General features: G+C 33.5%; 1 protein-coding gene and 1 pseudogene across 2 annotated transcripts in view; both read left to right on the top strand.

The window, feature by feature from the left end:
* Nucleotides 1-27619, top strand: part of dnc (phosphodiesterase dunce) — a 1903237-nt gene that overhangs the window by 460437 nt on the left and 1415181 nt on the right. The window lies entirely within an intron of this gene.
* On the top strand, nt 6964-10748 carry LOC149374462 (uncharacterized; annotated as a pseudogene).

Raw genomic sequence — 27619 nt, 5'->3', positions numbered from 1 at the left:
AGGCTTAATATCTTTTTAACATGATAAAGCAATATTAAAAAGTGTGCACAAGATATACCACGCCCTGAAAATTCAGTTGTATATACGCATGGCAACACTTGACCAAAAAAAGTATTTAAAATATCACCTTAAAGTTAAAGTAGTTAAAACAAAAAATCTAACTAAAACATAGAGAATATCATTTGATGTTGTTTTTTAAAATTTTGATAAAACTTACTTTAATTTCTTTCTATTTATGATAACAAGTTACTATTATGAATAATTCTGCTAGATTACTTTTTTTCATTATAGTTATTTTATGGTAATAGTGCTTCTGCATATATTTTGAGCTAGCAGCCCCCCGTCTCGAATTCGCCCAAGACTTACTAAATGGAACACCGTAGTGTGTTGACATGTAATGCGAAACGTTTTCAGTTAGAAATTTAACATCCATTCCTGACTTTTCTCAGAACAAAAATCTTCTTATTAAAAAAAAATCTTTGTTTGGAATCCATACAATTTATTTAGTCAAATAATAAGCTGTAAAATTTAAAAAAAATATAATCATGCTGGAAAGTACCGTGCGTTCCTTATGCCATTAAATAATCGTTGGCCAATAGGAGCCGTTGATTTGCAGTTCCTCCCGTGTAATTTACGAAAAGGGCTATTTTTTTAAGATGTTAAGATATAAAACTTCCAAAAATGTGTATTAAAAAAAATTTTTTTTCTCTTATCTTACAACTTTATTACCAGAGCAACAAAGTCCTGGAACTTAATCTCTACATTTTTTATTGCCACAAAAATACAAATATATTTTCTTCTAATTTAAAAACCTGAATTCAGATCTTTAAAGATTCAAGAGATTACTGTGAAGGTAAAATGAAAACCTGATCCCTTACGTAATGGATTCTTTATTTGTCATGTTGAGGCTGCTGTTCCAATCTCGATAAATTTTTTGCGTCAGTTTCTTGACGCCTAAAATTGTATTCATAAAATACATTTGAAATTTTCCTTCCCATTCACCCTCTGGCGACTTTTGTGACACCTAAAGGCTATTTTCTGTCAACTTTGTTAGGTTCTAATATATTTGTTGGCAAGGTAGTTCGACGTCCGATTGCCCTAAAAAAGACCGGTGAGCTTCTTAAGTCAACTCTTTCTTGACTAAAGTTTACAGCAATTGTGACTGCCTGGATACCTCAGGGTGATTTTTTCTGGCCTGCTGTTGAGGACCCAGACTGATCGGGAGAAAAATTACGAAGTCCAAAGCATTGGGGCTAGTTGTAGTGCTCTTTCCCAACGTCTCCTGGTATAACGTCGACGACGTTGGTGTCTAAAGCACCTATTTTTGCAGACTCAGTTATTTTAATGATCTGAGGTGGAGAGATTAGTAGAGATTGGTTCGTGATGCTTGCCCGTTGGAGACTTCCGTTGGCTCAAGTTTTTAGGTTCATAGCTGTTAGGTTCGCCCAGCGCAGATCTTGAAGAGGATTAGTGATTCCCACTTGAATGGTTAGAGTCGAGAGGATAATATAGGGTCGTCGGTCACCGAGCTTCCCAGCCCTGCTTAGGTGGCCCTTGAAAAAACCGAAGAAACTGATGGTTAAGTAATAAACGTCAATACTTATATTAGCCCTGAAAAAGGCCAGTGGTGAAATTTCTAGTTATTCCTTATTATTATTCTTGATGATGGAGAGCCAGCTGTTGGTAGCTCGACTCTTACCCTCGAAGTCTGTGTACGGAGACCGTGCATGAGGCAGATACGTCGCTGACCAAAATATATCTCGTCTTCAGGTCATTCCCTAGATAACCAACCGTTCATCGTTAGTTGGGAGAGTGGAACTGGAGAATACCTTCTCTGTATAGGTATAATGCCGTTGGAACGACTACTAAGAAGTTGGCAGTTGTGGCTGCCCGTACTCTTCAGGGCTGTCTTTCCTGACTTACAATTGTAGTAATAAAATCCTCTGACGGCATCAGGACAGATTGTGGTACGGCCACATAACTCTGAAGTGTTTGAGCAGGATGTGCTCTGGGTAGACACGTCTCCTGGTATTCCACCGGAGACGTTTTTGGTTAAATTTCTTATTGATGGCACTCGTTAATCCTAGAGGTTCCAGGTGATAGTAGACTTAGATCACTTGCCCATTGGAGAAGAGCGTCATCGGTAACTGGGGTACCCAGCTGAATGACTTTAATCTACATTCTCGATGCAGTGCGATGACCTGCCAATAGATGATTGCAAGAATAATCGCAACGCTCTGGCGTATTATAACCACATTTATTTAATTCTGTTTCAGGTAGCTTCCATTTTATGTCAGCGCTACCTAGTGGATCCTACTGAACGAAAGTGAAAAGATGGCGTATTTTTGCAATACTTTGAGCTTATTTATTGCTATTGTTATTGAATTTTTCAAGATAAAAATTATACTTTAACCATCTAGGAAGTGTCACGAATCGGTATGCAAAATTTCAGCAAAATCGGTTCAGTAGTTTTCGCGGTTAGCAATTACAACGGTTTTAGCGACTTTGCTTCATAGATTAGTAAGATTTCTGATAGATTAAAATAACAGTATGGTATGAAGAGATTTACAATGTTTTCCCTTTGTTTAAAAATTTTAAGAAGTATAAGATGCTCTATAAGAGATTGTATCTAATAACCCTTAATAAGATTTAGTTTTTAAACTTTTCAAATCATATTCTAAGTAATTAAAATAAAGTTACTTTATGACAATATAAAAATTAATGAGTAATTGTTAAGTCAATCTTTCTCCATATACTAATGAACGAATGTTTTCGTTATCTGATGTATAAGATAGTCTGTATCTATAACATTAAAACAAAGTAACTATTTTTTTTTTTATAAGTTATGTTTAAAAATAGCCAGTACCATGTTTGAAACATTTTAGACAAAAAATACTGTATGATATAGGTTTACTTATACGTATATATATATATATATATATATATATATATACGTATCTAGAGATGAGATATCCAAAGAAAATATTAATATGTAAATTAAATGTATACATACACATGTCTCCATACATATACGTCACGCACACGTATGTCTACACATCACGGTCCACGAAGGTCGGTAGGATCTTGGTCAGGTTGTTCGAAAGTGGTAAAGGGCAGTAGGGGGAGTTGGCAAGAAAAGTTAGTGTGCTTCGAAGGAGTGAGAAAACACTGTTCGCCATTTGAAACTCATGAGGAAAGGTGTCAGCTTGAAAATGCAGCACGTAGCATAAATATAAATCACGATATATTTATGTATATATATACGTATATATCTATGCATGTATGGATATACACACATATGCAAGTATGTGACTAAAGTCCCCAAGAGTCTCAAATGGTGGCTGACCAATCAGCAGCGGTCCCATCTGTGTCTCCTCACTACCTCAAAGCTCACTAAGAAAAATTGCATGGAGGGCAACGGTCAGTCTGTGGGAGGGCTGTGGGGGCGGTGGAGGGCTTAGACAAAAATTGTGATGGTTCAAAGTAAGCGAAAAAATAAGGAAATGTGTTGGCTCAACGGAAAACGTGCTTGTTACTGATGCAACGCTGTTCTAGAGGTTATGAGTTTGATTCCCAGTGAATGCAGATTTTTTTAAAAATTGCTTTCTTCGGGAAAAGTTTCTATGTAACCCTGGCTATTTCGGGGCGGGTTTTTTCGTGGAATTTTCCTTCAGAGTAATTTCAGGATTTTTTTCTTACCCCACAGATTTTCGGGCCTGGGTGAATGCAAAACAGTGTTAGGGCTATTGGCAGAGATTATTATTATTAGCTGATCCAATGCGCCAGGCAGGGATCGCTGGCCTTACCGGTGGGCAGTGGTCCCTGAAACATGGAGCTTCTCCGGGAATGCTAATTAGCCTGTATCCGATGATTTGGCAAAGAGCACTAGCTTCACTAGTTAGGAGTGGATATCCTAAAATATAGAGTCTTCTCTGGGGAGAGGCTATACAGTGGTGAGTAGACCTGATGTATCATTGGTGCAGAGAGTGTCAGCTTAAATGGCAAGGTGTTCTACCGGAGGCAGTCACATTATGCCCATAGATTAGGCATGCTATCAGTCAAAGGGTTCAGAATAGGTGGGGAAATACACCCCTATACGTAGGTGGTAAGTGGGTGGCCCCGACGACGAGGTCAATAGGCTGTCACGGTAACATGGTAAAAAAAAACAAAATAAAGGAATCTTACCTTAGTTTGTGGGAGGAGTCAGAGGGGCTGTAAAGGAGAAAGAGGTCTATTGGGGATCCGTGGGGGGTTGTGTGGAGTGTCCCACTTAGTTAACTATGTAATATAGGACGGTACGTACCTAATATCATACGACGTTAAAAGAGAGAGAGAAAGAGAGAGAGAGAGAGAAAATGTGCAGAATATTCAAGATCATGTAGAGAACAAATAAATAGCGCAGAGCGCTGTCAAACTCATTGCAGTAATTGTGTTAATTAGTTATCAGTGCCCATTGGCCCTCTTTTAAATTTCCTCTCAGAAGTGTTTAGCATTTCCAAGCCAGAAACCTCTAAAAGATACCTAGAGGAGATGTATCTGGTGTGCAGTGACGAGGTAAGTGACGTACGAAAGAGTTTCGTAATAGGGTATTAGAATGGTCGTTTACCGGCTTAAAAGATCTCGTCACAAATATTGTACACTATGTTCACAACAAAATTTTTTGTCAAAAAAAAGTCCTGAACTTTGTGAAAGAAGTTCTACAAAAGTTTTTCATTAATTAAAAACAACGTCCAATGGTGGTACCGTCATATTTTGAATTTATTAAGAAACAAAACGACGTTTCGGTCGTTTGGACAACGTCCCTGTCCTCATCAGGTACAAAAATCTATGAGTAACAAAATTCTTTGCAATACAAATTAAAGTAAAATATAATAAACGCAAATTAAGTTACATGTATAACATACCCCTGTCTCTTACGAAAGGGACGTAAAATCGTAATGTAGTCAGAGTTTCAAGCTAAGTAGCTTTTATACCTTGCACGTACACAAATAACATATTGCACGCACGTAATACAATCGAATAAGAATCGCAAGCAGTTCCTTAAGACGCACATAAACAGCTCATGTTTTCCTAATACTATGAATGAAAGGGGTCCTCGAATCATGTATATAAAGTTAGTCATTTTTCTTTATTGACACAACGAGAGACCTGTAACAATCTTTTAATTTTTCTGTATCTTGTTGTCTATTAATATTATTATTAAAGTAATGTGTATTTAACATTTCGGAAAAAAGGCGCTTTTTGTAATTTTGTTCTATGTCTAAAATTTTAATATTATCAAAATTAAAATTATGTGTAAATTCAATGCTATGTTGTGATAATATCGATGTATTCTTTTTTTTCTCGATGTCTCTTTTGTGTTCTGTTCTTCTTGACTTTACAGCTCTCGATGTTTGACTAACATAACAACAGTTGCAATTCGCACATGGTATGTGGTAAACGACATTTTTTTTATCGAGTGGCTCAGTTACATATTTTCCAAGTGAAAAGATCGATTTTAATTTATTGTTTTAACTGTATACAAGACCAATGTGAAGCTTCTTACAATAATATTTAATATGACTATGCAAGTGGGGAATATACGGTAATGATAAGATTAATTTATAATTATTTTTATTTCTGTTGCTATTGTCAATCATATTCATGTTTTTCAAGGTATTTAATCTTTTATTCACAAATTTGTCAATAAATCTTTGAAAATAGTTGTTAGCTAATAAAAATTTATTAATCAATTTCAAATTATAATTATAAAATTTTGTGTCTGCTTATTAAATAGAAAAGTTTACTAGTGTGTAAATAATACCTATTTTATGTTGTATTGGATGGTGGGAAAGAAAATTCAAGTATCGGCCTGAGTGTGTGGGTTTTTGGTACCAATTAGTTAGTACTGTGTTATTTTTTTGAATAATAATCTCCAAATCTAAGAAACTGATGCTGTTGTTATTGTTACATGTCTCAACAGTGAATTGTAATTCATGACAATAGCTATTAAAAATGTTTTTGGTATAGTTGATATATTTAGTATGCACGCATATGAGGATAAAAGTTTTTTATTTCTACTTTTTTAAATATTGTATCTTAAAAGTCAAAAATCATTTTTTAAATATCTGCATTATTCAAATAAAAATACCTAACAAAGTCTTATTCTTTGTTTATTTACAAATGATTAAGATTGTATTTTCATTTATTTTATTATCGCTTTCTAATTATCTGACACACATTAAAATTTGTTATTAATTAATACCAGGTTAGCAGCCAAATCGCTTTACACTTAAGAGTTATTAGAAATCGAAAACGGCCCAAAAAATTTACGTATGTTCAGTTGTTTTTGTTCCATTAAAAGACAGTTCTTCATTTTTTTCTTTAACCCTCTGAACACTTTCATTCTTAAATAACAGATCACCAGCGTATGGTTACTAATAGCACAACTAGCACAAAAAAATATAGTACGTAAAAAATTTTAGTTGATACATTGCATTCTATCGTGAATATTAAGGAATTGGATAAAATAAAGTATATACAAGCTTTGCAATTAAATTTTGTGCTATTTTTCGTTATAAACGATTGGTATCACCCGTACGATGTTGTATCAATGTAGCTGTCCTTGCAAGTTGAAGTATTCTTAGCACACGACTCGCTTAATTTTAAACTATAAGTATATTCGAAATTCTTTATTCATCGGTTCTTAATTAGGTTACAACAGGTAAAATATATAAGTAGACATTCTGATTTATCGTTTATTTTAGTCAAGTAGCGACTTATAATATTTTTGTAATCTATTGGCTTCAAATTTTTATTTTTTTTTTTTTTTTTTATGGAACGATAAAACAACTTGTACCTCTCGAATCAAGTTTTGGGTGATCGGAGCAAGATTATCCAGTGGCTGCAAGAAATGAAATCAATCCTACAAAAAAAGTATTATAAGATACAGAAAAAGCTTATGGTTTTTTTAAGAATCTCAGCATGCATGCGGTAAGTTTGTTTATTTTAAAGAAAATCCATCCATTAAGTCACAGTAGCTAAGAATTCGTAGTTTTATCTGTCAAAAGTATGTGTTACAAAAGTTGTGATAGTGACATACTGCTTTACTGTGAGCTTTGATTTAAAGCAGATAATGCATGGAAGTAGTATGTAGAGTAAATCCCGTTTGATATCTACTTTATAGTGGAATAAATGCTTGAAGTGATAGCGCAATTATTATCGAAATCAACGAATGCAAGATTAGTCGTCGTAAGTAGAAACTGGGTGAAGTCGCTTAAGGCTCCTGGAACAAATGATTGTCCAAGGGCAACCAGATAAATACCGTATCATAATTTATCCAAACAACAAGTGGAATAAAAAAAACTCTGATTAGGTTAGTGAAGAAGCATGTAGTTCTTAAGTCCATTATCCACATGGATTTATGGAAAGGATAAAACAATCTGGAGGATCATGGTTACACTCCCTTTACGGTCAACCATTCTGAGATTTTTGTTGATCCAGAAACTGGAGCATACACTAACAATTTTAAGGATTCTTTGCTCTTCATGTATAACGTAGTAGCTCGTAAAAGTATGAGAAAAAAAAAAATCTTTGTAATCTTCTAACCACTTACGTGAATATCTCTGACGTTGAAGACGTATTATTTATTATTGAAAAGTATTAAAAATTTATTTATTTAACCAGTTAAAATGAAAAAATTTATTATAACGTTAACAGAAATTTAATTGTTCAATTTACTATCAGTACCATAAGAAACTCATCAATTTTAGTTTTCAGAGCGATTGGTGGCTCATGGTAGAATGACATCATAGGGACGGTTTTAAATACTTTACGCTAATTTAAAGTCATCGAGACCGTCATACTCGTGATCAGCATCTCTGAATAAATCAGCGTGCTGATTATCACCACTGCTATTTTTAAAAACTTCGATCATTTTATCTTTTTTTTCTAATACATTTTTTTAACTGATTGCAATTAACATACTTACTGATAAATAATTGACGGTTTTTGTTTTGAGATAGCCTGCTTTTCAACTAGATTATATACATAAACCATTAATAATATTTATTTAAATGTTGTTTAATATCGTGACTTATACTTTGCTTCTTTTTCTGTTGCAGGTGAGTTGAGACATTTATGTTTTTTCGTACGTTGTAGCATATGTGAGTTCGCAATAATGGATCTTTTTTCCTGTAAAATGATGATTTTGTTATTTGTCTATCATACTATCGGCATTTTGGTAAGAATTTAAAATAATGCTTATTTAACATCTTTGTCGTCTTTATGCGTATAAAATTATAATTCTCATAGAGTTGTTAAACTCGATTTCCTTCAAATCGCAGCTGTCCAGGTAAAAATGGGTAACAAATGAGAGAGTCTTATTTTAATATTTGAAAAAAACTCGACTATCATTTGATAAGAAGCCATTGGACAGTGGGTGCTTAAGTACTCAAGCACAAAAATATACTCTTATGAAGTTGCATGGCAGACAACATAATTATAAGCATAAAAACACCTCCCAAGAAACACTATCGTGTCAGAGGGAGGTGCAAGTGTTAGTAGAATGAGTATACCTATGACAGTTGGGCATGGTTTTAATTAATATTTAAATATTAAATAAATTAACGATTTTTAACAATTTGTAACGGAAAAATACAGTGTAAATAATATACAAATTGGCTAGTAGAAAACTGAGGTTTCATTGAATCTTCTGATGATTGAAAAACAACTTCCTATGGTATACGCTAATTACATCTCTAACGTCACGCTCACATCTATCACATACTTACACACTTTTTCCTAGTCTATATTAAATACCAAAAATATCATGGTATCTAAAAATTTGAGAAGAACTATCCTATTTTTGGAAGAAAAATTACAATTTAACATGTAATTTAATGGAGAAACTATGTAAAATCGTACGTATATAATCTGTAGAAATTACCTAATTTTTGTTTTTATGAAAAATTACTTTTAAATTATTCTATTGAATTTTTAGATAAATCCACAAGTTGTTTTTTTTACAATACAAGAAAGAAGGGGCCAAGTATACATAAAAGCAAGTATGTGAGTACATCCATGTAAGAAAAACAATTGCTAGCGTTACTACATATATTTGCACCTCTCTCACGTCTTTGAACTTTTTCCCGAGTAACTGTGTTAAAAACGTTCTTACTTTAGAAAATCACCTGAATCACGAATAAAGTAGTTGTGAGAAAATAAAACGCGATAAAAATTAGTTATAATATTCATGCAGAACGAAAAAATTTACTTAAATTGTAGACAATTTTGAATGAATATAAAATAATTGTGTTAACAATCATTTATTCATTGTAAAAATCATAAACTCATGACAAATAAATAAATATTTATACAATTATAAAAAAGCTGCTCTATTAAAGTATCCTTTGAATAAATTATTTGTTTACTAATGTAACTAGTGGCTCCCTAGTCTCGACTTCGCTCAAGACTCACTGAGTAAAGCATCGTAATGTGTTGGGACGTAATTCTAATTTGAATTATTTTCATTTGGAATCCATGCAATGTGGACAAATAATAAGCTGTAACAAATTTTGAAAAAATATAATGATGCTGAAAAGTACAATGCATTCCTTACGCCATAAAATAGTTATTGGCCCTAAAGGGCTGTTGACTTGCACTTTTCATGTGATAATAAATAAAGGGGCTATTTACCTATTAAACTTTTTATTTGTCAGATTTGACGCTGCTATTTCAATTGATGAATGTTCTGCGTCAGTTTCTTCATGCCTAAAATTGAAGACATTTTAAGCATTTAAAGTTTTCCTTCCAAGTTTTTCTCTTATGACTATGGGCATTGTTAAAACTTTTATGAGTTCTAAGGATGGTTTTTTTGTTAACTTTAATAAGATGTTACATATTTTTTGACAAGGTAGTTCAACGTTTGATGACTCTTATAAGTAACAGTGAGCCAAACTCTTTTGATATGAAAGTTTATGGCAAACGTGACTGCCTAGATATCTTAGAGTAGTCTTCTATGGCCTGCTGTTGTAGCACCAGACTGAAAAGAAAGTCGCAATGATCTGAAGCACATGAGCTAGTTGTAATGCTTTTTTCTTACATCTCCTGGTGTCACGCTGAAGACGTTGGTGTCTAAAGCATTTTATTTTTTCATAGAGCATGGTCTTCTTGATAATCCAAGTTGGAGAGATTTGTTCGTGATGCTTGTCTGTTGAAGTATTGTTCCGTTTGTTTAAGTTTATTTCTCTTTTCTACCCTCACTATAAGGCACGCTTAGAACATACCTTGGAGAAAATTGGTAATTTATGGTTAAATGTTCAGAGTTAAGAGGATAATTCAGGACCGTTGGTGGCCACGGTTCCTAGCTTCGCAATGAACAACTCCACTCGTGACGTCTGTCAGTGGATGACTTACTTGGATTAATATTGGGCAGCTTTATATAGTCTTTTAGTAGTCGGATCATTGCCTGACATGGTAGTGAAAATACATCTGTTGTCAAAGTTCTTCCATGTCATATGGCCCTAAAAAGAACCCATGAGATCAAAGGTTAAGTAGGAAACGTAAATACTTATGATGGCCTAGAAAAGAACCAGTAGTAATACTTCTAGCCATTTCTTATCATTATTCCTAATGATAAAGAGCTTTTTGCAGGTGGCTTGACTCTTACCCTGCATATACTGGCCTCACCTCTTCCTACGGAGATAGTGCTAGAGAAAGGTACGACACTAACCGAAGAATATCTTGTTTTCGCCTCGTTCCTCGCATAACCAACCACTCACCGCTGATAGGGAAAGTTGTCCTGGAAAAAACCTTCTTCGTAGGTATGCAGGTGGGCGAATTTACTAAGGAGGAGACTGCAGAAACTACTGGCCGTTGTGGCTTCCTGAACTACGCAAAGTTGTCTTTCGTGGCTTGCTGGTGTAGCAAAAGGTGTTCTGGTAACACCAGGCCAGTTGGAAAAACGGCCACTAAACCACAAAGTGTCGAAGCAGATTATGCTTTGACTGGACGTCTCCTGATATAACGCTGAAGACGTTGGTATTGAGAACACCCAATTTTTAGTAGCAGTCGGAAAACTTGGTGGTTTATGATCGAATTCAATGTAAGTCACTTGTCCATTAAAGAAGAGAGTCGTCGGTAGCCAGGATACCCAGGTGCACGGCGACAATTTTGTTTTTGATGAACTGCCGTTGAACGACTATGGTAAATAATTGATGGCTTAATCAGGGATATTATAAGGAAATCAGACCCACTTACTTTGATTAGGGATGGCTTCGGTCTTAGTTCAATGCTATCTAGCAGATCGTATGAAACTAAAAGGAAAAGCTAGCGTATGTTGCAAAACTTTAATCTTATTTATTGCTATTGTTATCAATTTTTTAGGATTAAAACTATACGGAAACCATCTACGTTGTGTTAAGAATGGGGAGAAACACAAAAAATCTACTTTTGTCGTACTTTTTCTGAAGGTCAGAAATATGATATCGTTCGTTTACTCTCGCGCAAAGCATGACTATATAAGTGTAATTTCAAAAACTAGAGTTACTCACTTTCCGCCTTGCCTCGACGTTACGCACCCGGCAGTCGTAGTGCCGGCTTAGGGTGATCTTACAGGGAATTTTGGTAGTAACCTCATCAATAAACTGGTGCAGTGTCATAGGACTATTCGATAATCCTCGTACCCTCCATGCCTTCCACGATACAATAGCAGGCATCGAGCTCTCGAGCAACTGTTGTAACGGAAAAATCTGTATCAGAAAGTGACAATAGCGTATAGCCTACGAGAATTATAAATGTAAAAACTCAGCTAGTAGTCAACAGCACTACAAACAAGATTTTTTATGCACAGTGAACTTTTACATTTGAATTTTACATAAATTTGTCAGACAGATTTAATTAGTAGAGAGATTGCTGCAAGTGCTACGAGGTAAGTCTTCTTTCTGATTTATGATTATTGATTCGACTGCTGCGTTGTAGTTAAGTGATCAAACTAGTTGCGCATATTGTTTTCTTATTTAAGAAGCATGAAAGAGAGGTATTATGAGTAAGTGCTTATGGATTTGGGAAGAAATGTGCCTACAGATTCGGGTATAGCTGTGAACGCAAATAGCGGGTGATGACTGCAACAAGTCATTCTCGTAAATCTCGATACATACTTTAACGATAAGTATATTAAATTCAATTAACTTGCTCTGATCTTATGATTTAAGTTTTAGGAGATTAAGGGGGAAATAGCAGTTAACTGACAACTTTACAGAAATCCCCTATTTTTTCTTTCAAAATTGCTTGTAATATACACAAACTTTAGAGAGGCTAGCCACATCATTTATTTAAAATGAAACCATAAAACTAAATACTTATAATTAGCTTAGTCAATTTCAATTTCAAAGCAGTTATTTTTTTTCCGTACTTTAGATTTTTTTGTCATACAATATATTTTTCACTCGGTGTATTAAAAAGAGTAATAGGTTGGAAAAATTATCATTTTAAACTATTTTTTTGAAGTTGACCGTAATTATCACCTTAATCTATTGCTTAGAACCTTAGAATCTATTGCTTTTACTTATCATAATTGCTCTAATTTGTACAATAAACGACAGAAGTTATCAATGGACATATATGACCTCAAAATCTATACTGCACGTCGTTATGATAGCTCAGATGGCTGCAGCTTATGACACTCGGCTGGTAGCTTAGCAATCTTGAGATTGATCCCGTCGATGGTAGGATTTTATTTTTTCTTAATGCAGTTTTCTACTCTGTCTTAGTTTGCTATAATAACTATTACATAAATTTATATGTTTTCAACACTTTTTTATCAGATCTGTCAAAACAAATACACTAATACTATCTATATTCAATATGTTGTTACGTTAGCACTTGACGTTTTCAAGGCTTACCCGTAATTTTATAGTATTTAACAAATAATTTCTAAGAATATTGACATATTTTTTACACTTTCAAATTCCTAAGAAATTATAAACATCTTATTTAATACGTTAGTTCTTTTGTTTATAATTTTATTTTAATTCTCAACATGATATTATTTTATGCAGCACGAAATATTTTACTTTCGATTTTGCCTTATTCCATAAGTTTTTAAATTCTCTTCTTTTTTACTTGTTTTTTTTAAATAAAATAATATTTTTATTTAGTTCAGATAAATATTATGCTGTTCTTGAAAGGTTTTACTCATCTAAGGTTGTAATTTAGATAGACGTTCAAAGCGCTTACAACAGAAAAGTAAATAAATATAGTTTGATTTGTTTTTGAATAACTTTTACTATTGTTTAGTGATAAAAAAACGTTACATAGCAATTAGTAACTATAACTTTTTTATTTGCATTTCTACATCATTGAATGATGTTAAATGATCTTTTTACTGCTGAGGAAGCAGTAAAACGTTTAACAATAGCTATTTTAAGTGATGAATAACTGTGTGGATTTTGCAAGATTTTGCAGTGGAAACTTGTTTATTGGCAACATTATTACTTCTAATACAAGATATTATGAACAGAAATAAGCTTAGGCCTATTTTTTTTAATAGAAATGTAAAATGTAAAATAGTTTTATTGAAAATTTGTACAAACTATTTGTAAAATTGTCGAGTCATAAAAGATTTTTTAGAATAGTGCAATATTTTATTATCAAAAATTAATATCGTAATATTACATTAAAAAAAAAAAAAAAAAAAAAAACCTTTACCTTAAAAACTCCTTAGAAAAGTCATAATAAAGCTTACTTTACGTTGCAGATCGTGAAGAAATATTAATAATTTTAATGAAATGACAGAAAAGCAGTTGTACTTGAAAAAATGATTCGTTGGGTGAGTACAAAAATGAGTATTTTCAGAGTGTAGGCAGGAAAGAGCCTTTTCAGAATTCTGGGAAAAATGAAGCCTTTTTAAAATAAGTGGCAAGAAAAAGACTTTTCTACAAAATTTTTTTTGCTTATATTATAATGTGGCAATATTTTTGATTACACACATAGAATACTAAAGCATTAATTATTAATTTGAATTTCAATCACTAGCTAACATGAAGTGCTTCCTTGACAATGATATAATTAATGATCAAGTTATTGATAACACAAGCACTAAATAGCTTTCTAGCCAATAGCGGCATTAATGAAGTAATAATTTGCATTGATAAAGTAGATAGTAACTGCCCTGTATTATTGGGTATTACTCTTTTCTGTTAATTATAAAGGCTTCATCAATTATTTAACAACGTGGCGAGAAAGTGGCCTATGTAACCTAGAGGTTGACCACAATTTTATTTAACTAACGCCTTATCATTTTACGTATAAATATACACACTTGTACTGCTAACTTAAAATTACTGAAACAAAATTTTATTAAAAAAGACTTTTTTTTTCTCCTTAATTTAATAAAGATCTTTCATGCGTTCTACTCTAAAAAAACTCTTTCTTGCGCTGACCCAACGATATTTTTGAGGGATTCAAATTCCGTCGGTGAAAGCATGTATTTAAAATCATAACGTTATCAATGAATGAATTTGCAGTGAAAAATCTTGAAAAAATCCACTCAGTTTTCTGACACTCTCAAATGCTATCGTTAAATGTCTTACTGTTTTTTTTGCAGTAAGAGAATTATTTATTATTATTAAATTATGTTGAAAAGAAAATTTAATGTTTTAGTCTTTTATTGCAATCAAACGTTTTTTGTCATCAAATATTCGTAAAAGATGTTTAAAAACAGATAATACTTCAGTCATGTTCCTAAGTTGCAGTAGGCAACAAGTATTAAAATGTTTATGCTCGTTACAACCTTAGATTAGTAAGATCTGTTAACGAAATCATAATATTTGTCTCATCAAAGTAAAATTATCTTATTAAAAAAAAAAAGAAAAAAAATCTAATTCACTGTGTTAAAATCAAAAATAAGCTATTTCGTACTGTTCAAATTAAAAGCAGCATTTATTTATAATTCATTGGTATATGTACATTTGCTGACTGAGTGAAATGTTCAGCTCAGCAGTGTCTCGTATTTTGATTAGGTGTGCTACGCAGGGCACAGTATATATATATATATAAACTTTTTTGCCAATATTCGACAAAATTTAGTTTGAAGTAATATAAGATTAGATAAGAGAACATTTAGCATCAGCGGATAACAACCTTTGAATAGATTATAAAGGACGAATCTCTTTTAAAGTATAAAAGTATTACAGTCTTAAAAGTATTAATTTAATCCAAGTAACGTAAAGTAAGAAAGATAAATAAGTCAGTTAAAATATGTAACAGTCACTTAAATATCAAGGAAGAACAATAAATTTTACAGCACATTTTCAGCATAAGTTCACATTAAACTGAAAAAATTACAAAGAACAAAATTTTGTATCTTAATGTAATAAAAAACTTGAATGCATCCATCAAAGCCACAGTAAGAAAAAGCAAATAAAGATTTGAAAACTTGCATAATTGAATCCATTAACTAAATCTGAAAATATGACTTACTTTAAGCAATTCATTGATGAAAAAAAATTGTGTAAAGTATGAAGATATTTGAAAAATTTCATATTAGAAGAAAAAAACTAAATTCTCTACTACATAAAATAACAGTACTGTTACGTAGGATTCTGTCGTCTTAGGATGCACACGAATTAAATAGTCAAGGAACTAGTATTAACTCATTTATTTATTCAAACGAGAGAAGAGCTAGACGCATGTGTAAGACCTTCGTCCTTGCCAGTTTCAACCAAAAAGCGAGCTCACTTTAGCATCTTATCTGCTTATCCCGCTGCTCTCTCCTACTATAATCATCTTCAGTAGGCCCAAGAAAAAAGGGGTGCACGTATGTGTGGCTATGATACCGTACGTGACACGTCCGAGGCCGCACTGCTATCGTCTTCGATGGCGTTCGCTCATTTTACTATTAAGTGTGTTTGTGTTAGAGTATGGAGATTATATTGTGTTGTTTGTATTATCTATGAGATTCCTGACATAGGAGTAAAAGGGTAGAGAGAGAAAAAGTACAGTCCTTGTTTCTTCTTTTTACATATTCGCTAAATTGTTTTCGAAGTTATACTTCTATAGGCGCTTTCTGCCCTACGGAGTAAATCAATGATTTCGGATTGATGACCTTAAGAAAAAGTGTAACGGAAGTGGACATTTCTTGATTCTCCCCCTTCGCCTGGCCCCTCATATGACGTACTTCCGGTTCCATATACACCACACAACACAACATCAGAGAACTGCACTCACTACAGTACACATTTTTAATTTATTTCTCTTCCTTTAGCCAATTTCTAAGAAAAAGAAAAAAAAAAAAACAGTTTTCACAGAGATTTATGACCTCTGACCTCTTGTACGCTGGGTGAGCCCCTTGGCCACTCTGCTATGAGCGAGCCCGTCGTAGGGAAACTGATTACTTCATTTTATCTTACAGATCGTCACTTATTTGCAATGCACATTATTTTCGATATAAATTATTTTTAGTGTGAATTTTTATTTATTGTATTTTTATTTATTTGGTTTTATTTGACATTAAATACATAAGTTATTTAATAACATATATTTTTTTGGTACATGTTTTTTTTTTAATTTGAAAAATTTACTTATTTATCATTATTTTGTTATTTTTAAAATAAATAAATTATTGTTTATACATTGTTTCTACATTTTTGCAGAATTTGCATACATGAAAAAAAAAATTTCGTACTGTATAAATACAATAATTGATTTTTATCACGTTCTCTTCTTTCACAATTTTTTCTTTGTGATTAAGAACAAAACTCAGAGAAGTGAGAGGAGTGCAAATATATGCTACAGCACTGCAAATTATTTTTCTTACATGAAAGAACTTACATACACGCTTGTACACATACTTGACTTCTTTTTTTTCTTAAAAAATGAAAAAAAAAAAAAAAAATTATTGATCTACTTAAAAGAAAACAGTTTTATTGAATATACATATTTTGTACAAACAAAAAATAGGAGGTTTGTATGGATCTTATGAATAAAATTTGAAGTGATTATTGCTTAAGGTTATTTGTTAAATTACAAATTTTTTTAAATAAACATGCGAAAAAGGGTACAGTTGAATGATTTGCTATTTTATAAGGGTATTTTTTATTTTCTCAGGAAATTGTTTTAAAACTATTGGAGGATTCGACGAAAAAGCACAGTTTTGTACTGGCCAGCTGCCATATTGTTTATATTGTATTATGCCATAAAGTTTTGTATATAATGGTTGTGTTATTAGATATTAAAATATTTATAGGAACCACACCCAACTAACATAGGTATATTCATTCTAACAATGATTGTACCACCTTTGTATATAGTATCGTTTCCTAAGAGGTATACTTATATATTTAATATCATATTATTTACCACATAGTTTTATAGAAGTATAACTTCTTACTTGGGTACACGAGGACCCAGTGTCCACTGGTTTTTTTTGTGTGTTACCATTTATTGTTTTGGTTCACATTCTTCTCCCTCTGTAATATAGTACATTATTGCAAAATTCCGATTTTTTAACTATTATTTAATATTAAGTATTATTTGATATAAAATACATGGCCGTAATCAACTATTATTTTCATTCTTTCAATCTTGTTCACTATATTGTTGTATGTAACAAAATCCTCTAAATCTAACAGTTGAGGGTTAGTACTAAGTCTTAGTGCTTATTGCAATTAATTCATTGTTCTTTAAGTTATTGATGTTTTATTTTGTAAAATATGGTATTACATTATGTTATAATGTATTGTATAATATAACTTATTTTCCTTCTGTTGGTCTGATCATTATTTCAATGATTTTTATTAGTATTACGCTGTTGGCACAATTGGCTGAGCTACAAGCCTATTTGGTGTTATGCTACATAATGTAATTTTTTGTTTGCTAATATAGTAACTTAATTATCGTAAGTAAACGTAATTTAGACTTATGTATACATTTATATTATACACATATAAGTATGAAAAACTTTTTTTTTCTTTTTTTTAAATTACTATTATCATCATTGATAAACCCGATTGCTTCTTTAAATTCTTCTCTTATGCGCAAGGACGTAGCATATTGTTAGCTGCCAATGGTACGCCTCTGATTGCCACGTGCACTCGGTCTTGCGATGTAACTGGTCAACCTGGTCTTTGTAGCTTTGTAACATTATTGGTTGCACTGTCACTGCCCCACTGCTGCGTCTTCACTTCTGAAACTGTTTCTTCTACCTGTAAGCATTCTGGCCAATTATAGTGTTAAGGGGCCCCCCATTTTCCAAAATCTGAACTACCCTGCAGTTGCTTCTAATAATATTTTCACTATCATCCATGCGTATTTCTTCCAGTCTGACAGCTCTCCTTTTATTTGCGCCATCTCGTATTAGTATGTTAGGTGATACGCACTACCGTGATGTTTTCTTATTTCGTACATTCTTCTCTATTCCAGCAGGTATATTATTTTTTTAAAATCTTTCAAGAACCACAGTAGAGAGAGTGAGGGGCCGTTGACCGTATGGCTATGCATCGTCCTCGTTACAGTTTTATCTACGTTTGTTTTTTTTCTATATCTACGCTTATGCACATATATGTACCTAAGAGGTAGTTTACTCACATATGACGAGATCCAATGCATTATACCATTCAAGAACCATGTGCTTATTTTCAGCTAAGAGTGTGGCATTCTCTCTACAGATGTCTATTTTTTATCTTATGTTACGGCATACGCTATGCAGTATAGATATATCTATTTCTCGCAATCTTACTACGGCTGCGCTTCCTTGTTGCCATATGCTTAATTGTTATCTCACTTTATCCTTATTATTTTTTTTTTAATTTATAATTTTTTTCATAATTTTTTTCATAATTTATTTTATTTTATTTTTTATTTTCTCATTCTCTTTGGTGATTAAATAATTACACTTCATTAATATATTTAATTATAATTATACTCCAACACAAGCGAGTCCGGAAGTATTGTCAATTTTGTGCCAGAGGCTAAATTGGCTCACATAAGTTGGTCCAATTTCCTATTCGTAAGTTTCTCCCGCTCCGTTTCTTCCGTTTTTGTATTATGTGTGGAAAGAAAATTATAATAGAGCATAATTGATTTCGATAATCCAACAGTGCTTGTGCTCATTTATTGCAATTATTGTTTTCCACTTTTTTCTCTCCCTTTTCACTAGCTTGTATTGTGGATTTTTGTCGATTCGTAGGCTTTATTTTGCATGCCGTAGCCACTATGTTTGCCTGAATAGGTGAATACTTAACCACCTTTCCCATGTTTTTTTTTTGTTTTTGGTTTTGTTTGTTTGTTAGTTTGTTTTTTTTTCTTGCTGAATTATTCCGATGGCTTGCCACCACCGTTATATCCCCGGGTCGTTGGTGTGTCCCACGCCTTGAGGTGCTGGGCGGGTTCATTTCAGCAAAAATTGTTAGTGTTGTTTTCAGAAGCATCGCTGGTTATTTCTCTAACACCACCCTAGCGTCCAGGTTATTCGTTACGTTGATTTTTTTGTGGACTTCCATGCGTTGCTTGTTTTTTATTCTCCTGGATACTAGCGTCAGCTAAGGGTGTTCACTATGCAGTCCGTGGGCCTCCGTCAAGTTACGAGACATGCTTTCAATTTCTCCAGGTCCGTGCCGGAAGGATCTTTGTCAAATTGATGAAGGTAGTGGAGTGTTCTTAGGTTATCTTTGAGGAAGAAAGAGATAGTCTTTAGACGCCACAGATGTAATTGCTTTAGGGAATCACGGTGTCCAGCGATAACGACATTAAGTTTGCGTTGCCTAAAATCTGATCAATTTTCTTTTCAGACTTTTCTGTACCCTGTAATTTATTTACTTATTTTTTTTTTTTTCGTCTATTCAACCTTGCATGTTTGATAATTACAGTCAAATTTTTGTCATGTGTTTACGTGTTATGAAAATTTAAAAGACTGTAGCGCCTTGCTTATGTTTTGGTAAAGCTACCTGTTTATGATCTTATTGCTATTGTTGTCATTATTATTACATAATTCTTATTATCATGACATAATTATCATCATTATTATTCTCATTATAAATTAATTTGTTATATTTTTGTTAGAGAATGCCACATGCGCATCTTCTATGATTTATGATTTATGATTCCCATATTGTTCGTATGTTATTGTTATAATTCCCCATCTTTACCAGTGTGCATATGTGTATTTCCGTTTTTTCTTCGGTCCTAATGTTATTGTTTATTTAGCTGCTTTCGTCAATGTATATTTTTTTACCCGTGCTGCGTCTGGGGGTCATGAATTAATGAAAAATAACGCTTTTCCCTAAATATTGAAACACGAATGTTTTTGTGTATCCTGTCATTCTATAAAATACTATTTTGATATACTAGCTTTATTATTTTTATATTCCATACTTCTTTTGTCATTATCGTTGTTAATATTATTATTATTGTTATTAATATTATTAATATTTTCATTATTATTGTTATTATTATTTTTATCATTATCATTATTATTATTATAACTATTTTCATTGTACTGTCATCAGTTAATGGCTTGCAGTCGCTTTGAGGGTCGGGTGGTGGTGGAGGTTCAGGTGGAAGCTTTATGCGCCTTCCGTTATATAAATCACTTTTTGATTTGGTGTTTGAATTTTTTATTAGAGGCATGTAGTGGGTATTCTCGCCATTACCTTCTAGATGTAAGTAATTGACTTTTTCTTTATCCGTTGCGATATAGTGGGTACACATATAATTTCCCTGGTTCAATTTAAGATGTACACATACGTTTTTTCTTGAATTCTAGCTAAAACATGTATATATATATATTTCTCATTTCCATGTTCTGAACGTGACTTTGACTTTAGTATATTTTCTGTTTCTTCTGGCTCTCTACACTTTTGCAGGTATTCTCAATTTTTCAATATTATCCTTAGCTTATCAGTCAAAAGGTTAAGATTAAATAAAAATATTAGTCTATAAAATAGTCCTAGCACTTTAAGAGGTATTTTATAAGATTAAATGCATTCAATCATTTCTCTTCGTGTATTATCGTTATGATACTCTAGCCACCTATCTGTCAGCACATTTGTGTCTGATGGTAGGTTGAGCTCCTTTACTGTTTGGTCCCCCAGTTCTTTAAACTGGACTCGCTTATCAATTTTACACAACGTTGGATCTGTTTTTCCACTTTCCTCCGGTGACGATTTTCTCTCATATATGTTTTCGTTGGGCTCCCACACGTTAATCCTCATTCCCGGCTTTGCCTTTACATCTTGCCTTCTTATGTCGATCATAACTTGCACTGGCAGTTCGTCTAATCTTCCCTCCAACAAATCGTATATATCCTGTTCCTTGTCCACCTTTGTTGGAGCGAAGCTTGTTTCTGTGCTCTCTGAGGGCTTTGCTGACCTACGTTCTTCTTTCTCCTCGTTTTGTGCTGTTTTACTATTTGATGTTTGTGGCGTGTCACAATTAGCTATTAATATTTCCTTTAAAGGGCTTGTTATTGACGATGTAATTGAAAAATTCGGCTTTTGTCTGTTCAATGTATCGAGCTGTCTCTTGCGCAATTTTCGCTTTCTTTCCTCGATTAGTACTGCTGCAGGCGAACTCATCGTTTTTTTTTTTCTTTTAAAACTCTGGTTTTTTTTTTTTTGAAACCTAATTTTCAAATCATCATTTCTTGGAAAATAGGATCATTACCTACAGTAGTGATCTGACTCACAATTTTTTCTCGCCACTTTTTTGCTTTATCGTCTGATGTATCAGAATCTAAGCATTTAATTTCCCTTTTGTTTTTATTTTCATTCTATCCCTCATACAATTGTTTTTTCCTGTGCAACCTCTTATTATATTTATTAGTACTGTTGGTGAGCAACTTATTTTCTGAATGCTCGTACTGTGGTGGCTCTCCTTCACTCTCTCCTTTATTCGATCTCTCTCGTGCTTGATCGGCTCTCTCCGATACTTCGAAGCCTATGCCTTTGGAAATACCTTTTCCAGAGGTCTCCATATCCCCTGCTATCTCGTTTACTTCCGTTAACTCTCGGGTATCCCGTGTTTCTTTGTTACCTTTCACTTTTTTTGCCTCTTCGGCTACCAAGCTTGCTTGTATTTGCTGCCAGCCCCAACTGTCGGGTCCCATACCGTGATTTCCCGATTCACTGTTCATTATTACTGGTGTTCCGCAATTTGCAATAATAATATCCTTTGACGGGCTCTCATTACGTTTCGTAATAGAGAACGGTGCTTACTTTCTTGTAAGTGTATATAACTAAAGCTCACGAGTTTTCCGTCTCTTTGGTATGACCTCATTTTTTTCGATCACTGGTGTACTTGTTGATTCTATCCCATGTTGTATTCGGTCCTCCTTTTGTATTTAGGCTTATTTATCGTTTACCAGCCCCTGTAAAATTATAACATCTGTTTTTATTATTTCCCTGAATACGCTGTTTACGGGTCACTCGTGTTTTAAAAATGTGTGCTGGGGGCCCATCGCTATTGGCTAGCCCTTATTTTTCCTGTTCATCCGCCAGCTGATATGGTTCTTGGCGAAGCTGATTGTTATAATTTTATCTGCTATTACTGGATTTCAAGAGAGTGTGTCAGGTACTTTTTTTTAAAGTGCCTGTCCGATATACTACGTCAAACTCGTAGTCTCGTAGTTCCGCTTTAAGCCTGTTAAATCTTATGTTGGGCTTCTTTGATGTATGATAATGTTTTAGTGGTTCATGATCTGTGACCACTGTAAATTTGCACCTAAATTAGTACAACTGAAACTGTTCTTTTGCTAACACTATGGTCAACAGTTCCTTATCATACAATGGGTAGCGTAATTCGCTCCCTTGAAGGTATCGCGAAGCATATTTACACGGTTAATATTTCCCTAGTTCGCCTTAGCTTAATATTTCCCATATTTTGTAATCTGACGCATCCTTTGTAACTATAAAGGGCTTGTCCAGATTAGGTGCAACGAGAACCGGCTCACTGCATAATGCTTCTACAAGTATTGTAAAGGCTTGCTCTTGCTGCTTTCCTCATTAAAACTGTTCTTTTTTTTAAGAGCTTAGAGAGCAGCTGAACAATTTTTGCATAATTCTGGATAAATCGTCTGTAGTAGCCGATAAATTCAAAAAATTGTCTAATTTTTTTGATATTAGTAGGTCTCGGGTATTTTCTTACTGCATTGATCTTTTTTGGATCCGTTTTTATTTGCTCATCCCTGACAATATGCCCTAACACTTTTGCTTCCCATTTTAGAAACTGGTCCTTCTTAGGTTCGATGGTCAAGTTAGCTTCTGCCAAGCGATTTAAAAGTCTAATAAAGCGTCTTCTGTGTCCCTAGAGGTTTTTAGTGAACACGACTATGTGATCTAAGTATACTTTTATTTTGTTCCCTTGTAGGCCTGTCAAAGCGAGTGACATTGCTCTTGGAAATGTATTGGGAGAGTCCGTACATCCCATTGTCATCTCTTGTACTGAGAATGCCCATCCAGCCCAGAGAACGCCATTTTATGTGCGTCCTCTTCATGAATTTCGATCTGAAAAAACCCTTGTTTTAGATCGATTACTATTATATATCAAGCCCACGCTGAATGCTTGAGTATGTCGCTCTGGAATGGTAAGGGATGGCAGCTTCCAACGGTAATTTCCTTGAGCTGTCTAACATCAGTTACCACGCATTAACGCTTCTATTCGTCCGGCCCCGTATGCTTGGGTACAATTTACATGTTAGAATTGTATGGCAATTTTGATGGTTTGACTATACCTTGTTCAAGCAATTTTTCTATTCCTTTCTTCGTTTTCTCCCTTAGTGCCAGTGGATACTAGCGCTTAGCTGTCACGAGTTTATTAGTTGTAGTCTTGATTCGATACTTTAATATGTTAGTGGCTTTTAACAGCTCTTTATCCAGACCAAACACGAAGGGATTATGTTTTATAAGTTTACGGACATGTAATTTCTTCTCTTTGTTATAGCTAGACACGTCTACGAGTTCTATTATTTTTTTCACTCTCGCAAGTTTATTTTCATTTAACCCACTGTCAAAATTATCCTTTAATTTTTCTTTTTTTTCCTTTGTTTTAAACAATCTTATCATTACTTCATTCAAGCCTCTTGCGTTATCCCCAATGACACTGAACGGTTCAGTATTACCTCGCCCTCTAATGAATCAATCTTGGGTATCGATATTCTAACCGTTTTATCACTCTTATGTATAGACTCTGCTTATACCTTTTTCTCATTCTGTATGGCTGCATAATTTTCAAATAGTACGCCTTCTTAAGCCATTTTCTGCAAAGGGATCCAACCAGTATTAACATTTTTGCTCGTTTACTTTACACAAGCGTTTACCACTTGCCTTCTTCTAGTAGAAATTTCGAGCATCTCTGGCTCTAATTTAATCTTCATGCTTTCCATGTGCAAAATATTCTCCCGAAAACGTATGCAGCCACTATACATTTTAAAAATATTCCAACCAATGATACCTTTTAAATCTATCGAAAATGCGCGTGGGACCACATGTTATGTGCAAACGAGGCCATTTAGTAGTATTTCTACTATATCTAACGTGCTACGCTCGCCGTGCGTAACTCCTATGATTTTAACTTAGGTCCCTTTATCAACGAAAATGTCTAGATGAAGACTATCTTTTATTACAATTGATATTTTTGTGCCTGTGTTAGCGTAGAATTTAACTTGACCACTTTGTAGTGGAGAATTTTTCATACATATTAAGAGAAGAGTCTAACCTGCTCTAAAAATGTTTATGGTTCTAAAAAAGAGTTTGTATCTACTTTTTCCTTGTTCTGCCTCTTTCGTTCGTAGGCTATTTTAAAGCGAATTATTTTTGCTCGTCATTCTAACGACGTACGCGCTCGTAGTCAGTGGTTCTCTTACCTAAATATTGCTCTCACATGGCTCACTTATAAGTTTTCTTGCAGGCTGTGCTGGGATCGGTGTACTGTTATTAGGCTCCTCTGTCTCTACCTGCCATGCATCTTAGTAGATAAGCTAAGCCGGTTCTGGACCCAACCACTTAAGGAAGTAGGAAAAAAGGGGAGCTCGTGCTGTTGTACGAGTGCTTTCAATCGTGGTGGTAGTAGTAGTGGTAGGGGAAGAGGAATAGTGCGACAGTTTACCAATAGTTCGTGCTGTTGTACAAAGGCTCCAGGGCACGGTAAAGAGGGAAATCACGTGAGCAAGTTCTTTTTTCTCTCTCACACCGATGTAGAATTTGTGGATAGGGACACTGTGTACATGAGCTCTCTATTCTCACTCTTATCTTAGTTAGCATAAATATATTTGTCTTGCTCCAAAGAGTGCTCTTTTTTCCTTCCTCCTGCTGTAAGAGTGTAAGACAAGGGTTCAAGCGCTCTATGCGTGTGTATGTATGTTACAACGCTTCTCCACTCATGCACTTGCTTACGTATACACCTGCACAGTTGCACACCCCTATGAAATAACGTACATGCTTATATATTACTTTTGTACATGCAAACGCATATAAGCGTCAGCGCATACAGACATGCGATCGTATGCGTGTACCACGCGCGAGCGTATGCATGCATCATGCGCGAGCGTACGCATGCACACAAAAGCATACATGCTTTTTCACGAGGATAAATAAGTGTATTCATAATCCTAAAGTATTTTTTAAAGTAACGTTTTCTATTTTAATTTATAAATTAATTTTGGTATCCAACTACAAAAATGATCGACTCGTATACTTTAATTACTTTTATTACTTACAAAGTTGTTGTAGTACCTTATTTTTCGAAGATGCAAGTTCTGAATAGCTTAGTAGGTTAATGGTTCTATTGCTGTGAAACGGTGCTTCCACTTGAGCTCTTTGGGACTAACATACTATTTTTTTCTTTACGTATTTTTTATTCCCAATATTTATAAGTCTGAAATTATTTAAAACGAAATTTTTGATAGGGAATCTCTTTAAAAAACACAAAAATATTAATTACAACGTTTATTTGCGATATCTTTTTTAGAAAAAACAGTGAAAATTTATTGATTATTTTTTTGTTATCTTTGATACTATCCACTACGACTTGACAACTAAAACATGGTGGTTGTGAACTTTTACTTTTTCAAATTCCGAAAGGCGTTACAGTATGCATCACTGTCCTGCGATAATGCTTTCAGAGATGAAGTTTTGATGATGCATTTTTTTGACAAGCATGTTATATGCAGTGCACGAAATAACGGTTTGTCTTTGAAATGTTTTTACGCATGCATTAGACATATTGGTGAAGAAAATTTTTTTTTATTAATATGAATTGTGAATGAGGTATGAATTTGAGATAAGTTATACGCCTCGCATTTTAATAACGAACTTATAAATTTGGCTCCATCATTACCATACATGTGAATTCCCTCGAGATTTTCAGTGAGTGTAATAAAGCAATGTTTCAAATAACTTATTGTGATATTACTTTCAAAACACTTTATTCTGTGAACTTCTAGCGTGCGATAATGATTATGTTTCTTCATATTGTAATGTAAATCTTTAAATGGGTGGGGTGGTTTAATTAACTAATGACCGATGACGTTTGCGTGTATCGATACTACTGAAACTTTTTTTATGAAATGCCTGTTAGAGTCGTAAAAACCTTTGGTGTCTATGATGAAATCCATGATGATGAATCACTACACTCTCTTGTCATATTTATTCTCTGGATAAGATTTTTGGTTACTGGAAAGTTAGTCGGTCGTGAATTTTTTTACCGAAAAATATAGCAAATTCTTTTTTTCTCCTCGTTTTTCCTGTTAGGGAGTCGGGTACTTCTTACATAGTACTATTTTCTATCTTACTTTTTGTAGACATCATGAAATACTTTATAAACAACAGGTTAAAACATGCACTTATAATATCTCTTTACAGAATGTAGTGACATCCCCCTTATATATTTTAGTTAATTATTAAAAGTACGGATATATGATTAACTGTGTTAGAATCATGTGTACGCCAACTTTCATTTTTTTTTTAATAACAGTTTTTTTCTTGTCCCCCCCCCCTCCCCTTTCCCTTTCACTTTTATCTTAATCAGCACTTTAGAAAAATATGATAAAAAATAATTTTCTTATGAGTAAAAGAGATAAAAGAAGCAAGTGACCTTTCAAAACTATAACTATCGTCGCTTCTTCTTTTACAGCGTTGGTATTTAGTACATGTTTAGTATTGAAATTTTATAAAAAACATAAAATTAGGGAAAAGTAAAAGGATTCACACTAATGTTGGAAAAACACTTTGTTTATTAAAAAAATTTTTTCGAATTACGATTACGTTATATTTTGTCTTTATCTTTTGTAAGTGCACACCAACCGATGCACACCAGTTATTTTGACAATTGTCATCCTGTATTGCTATCACATAAATATCTGTTATCATATGTTTATAAAAAGGTGACTTCTGTGAACAATTACATGTATGGAAGGTTAATTATAAAGACAAAAGAGAAATTATGTGGACATCCGCAGAATTCCACCATATTATTGATATATATGTTAGAAGCACGTGAAGTCTGCATAAGTCATTTTCTATTAACATATTTATTTGTATTTATTATAAATAAGATTTTAGCGATTGTAATGTTTTCAAATTCTTAAATATTATCGTTATACTCTGCAGAGCTATGATAATTTATTATTCTTGAACTTCTAAAATAGCCT

Source organism: Copidosoma floridanum, unplaced genomic scaffold (genome assembly GCF_036245765.1).
Source record: "Copidosoma floridanum isolate Cflo_tuat_1 unplaced genomic scaffold, Cflo_Japanese_pri ptg000020l, whole genome shotgun sequence".
Lineage (NCBI taxonomy): Eukaryota > Metazoa > Arthropoda > Insecta > Hymenoptera > Encyrtidae > Copidosoma > Copidosoma floridanum.
The sequence above is the reverse complement of the archived record's forward strand: the minus strand, read 5'-3'. Positions and strand labels throughout refer to the sequence as shown.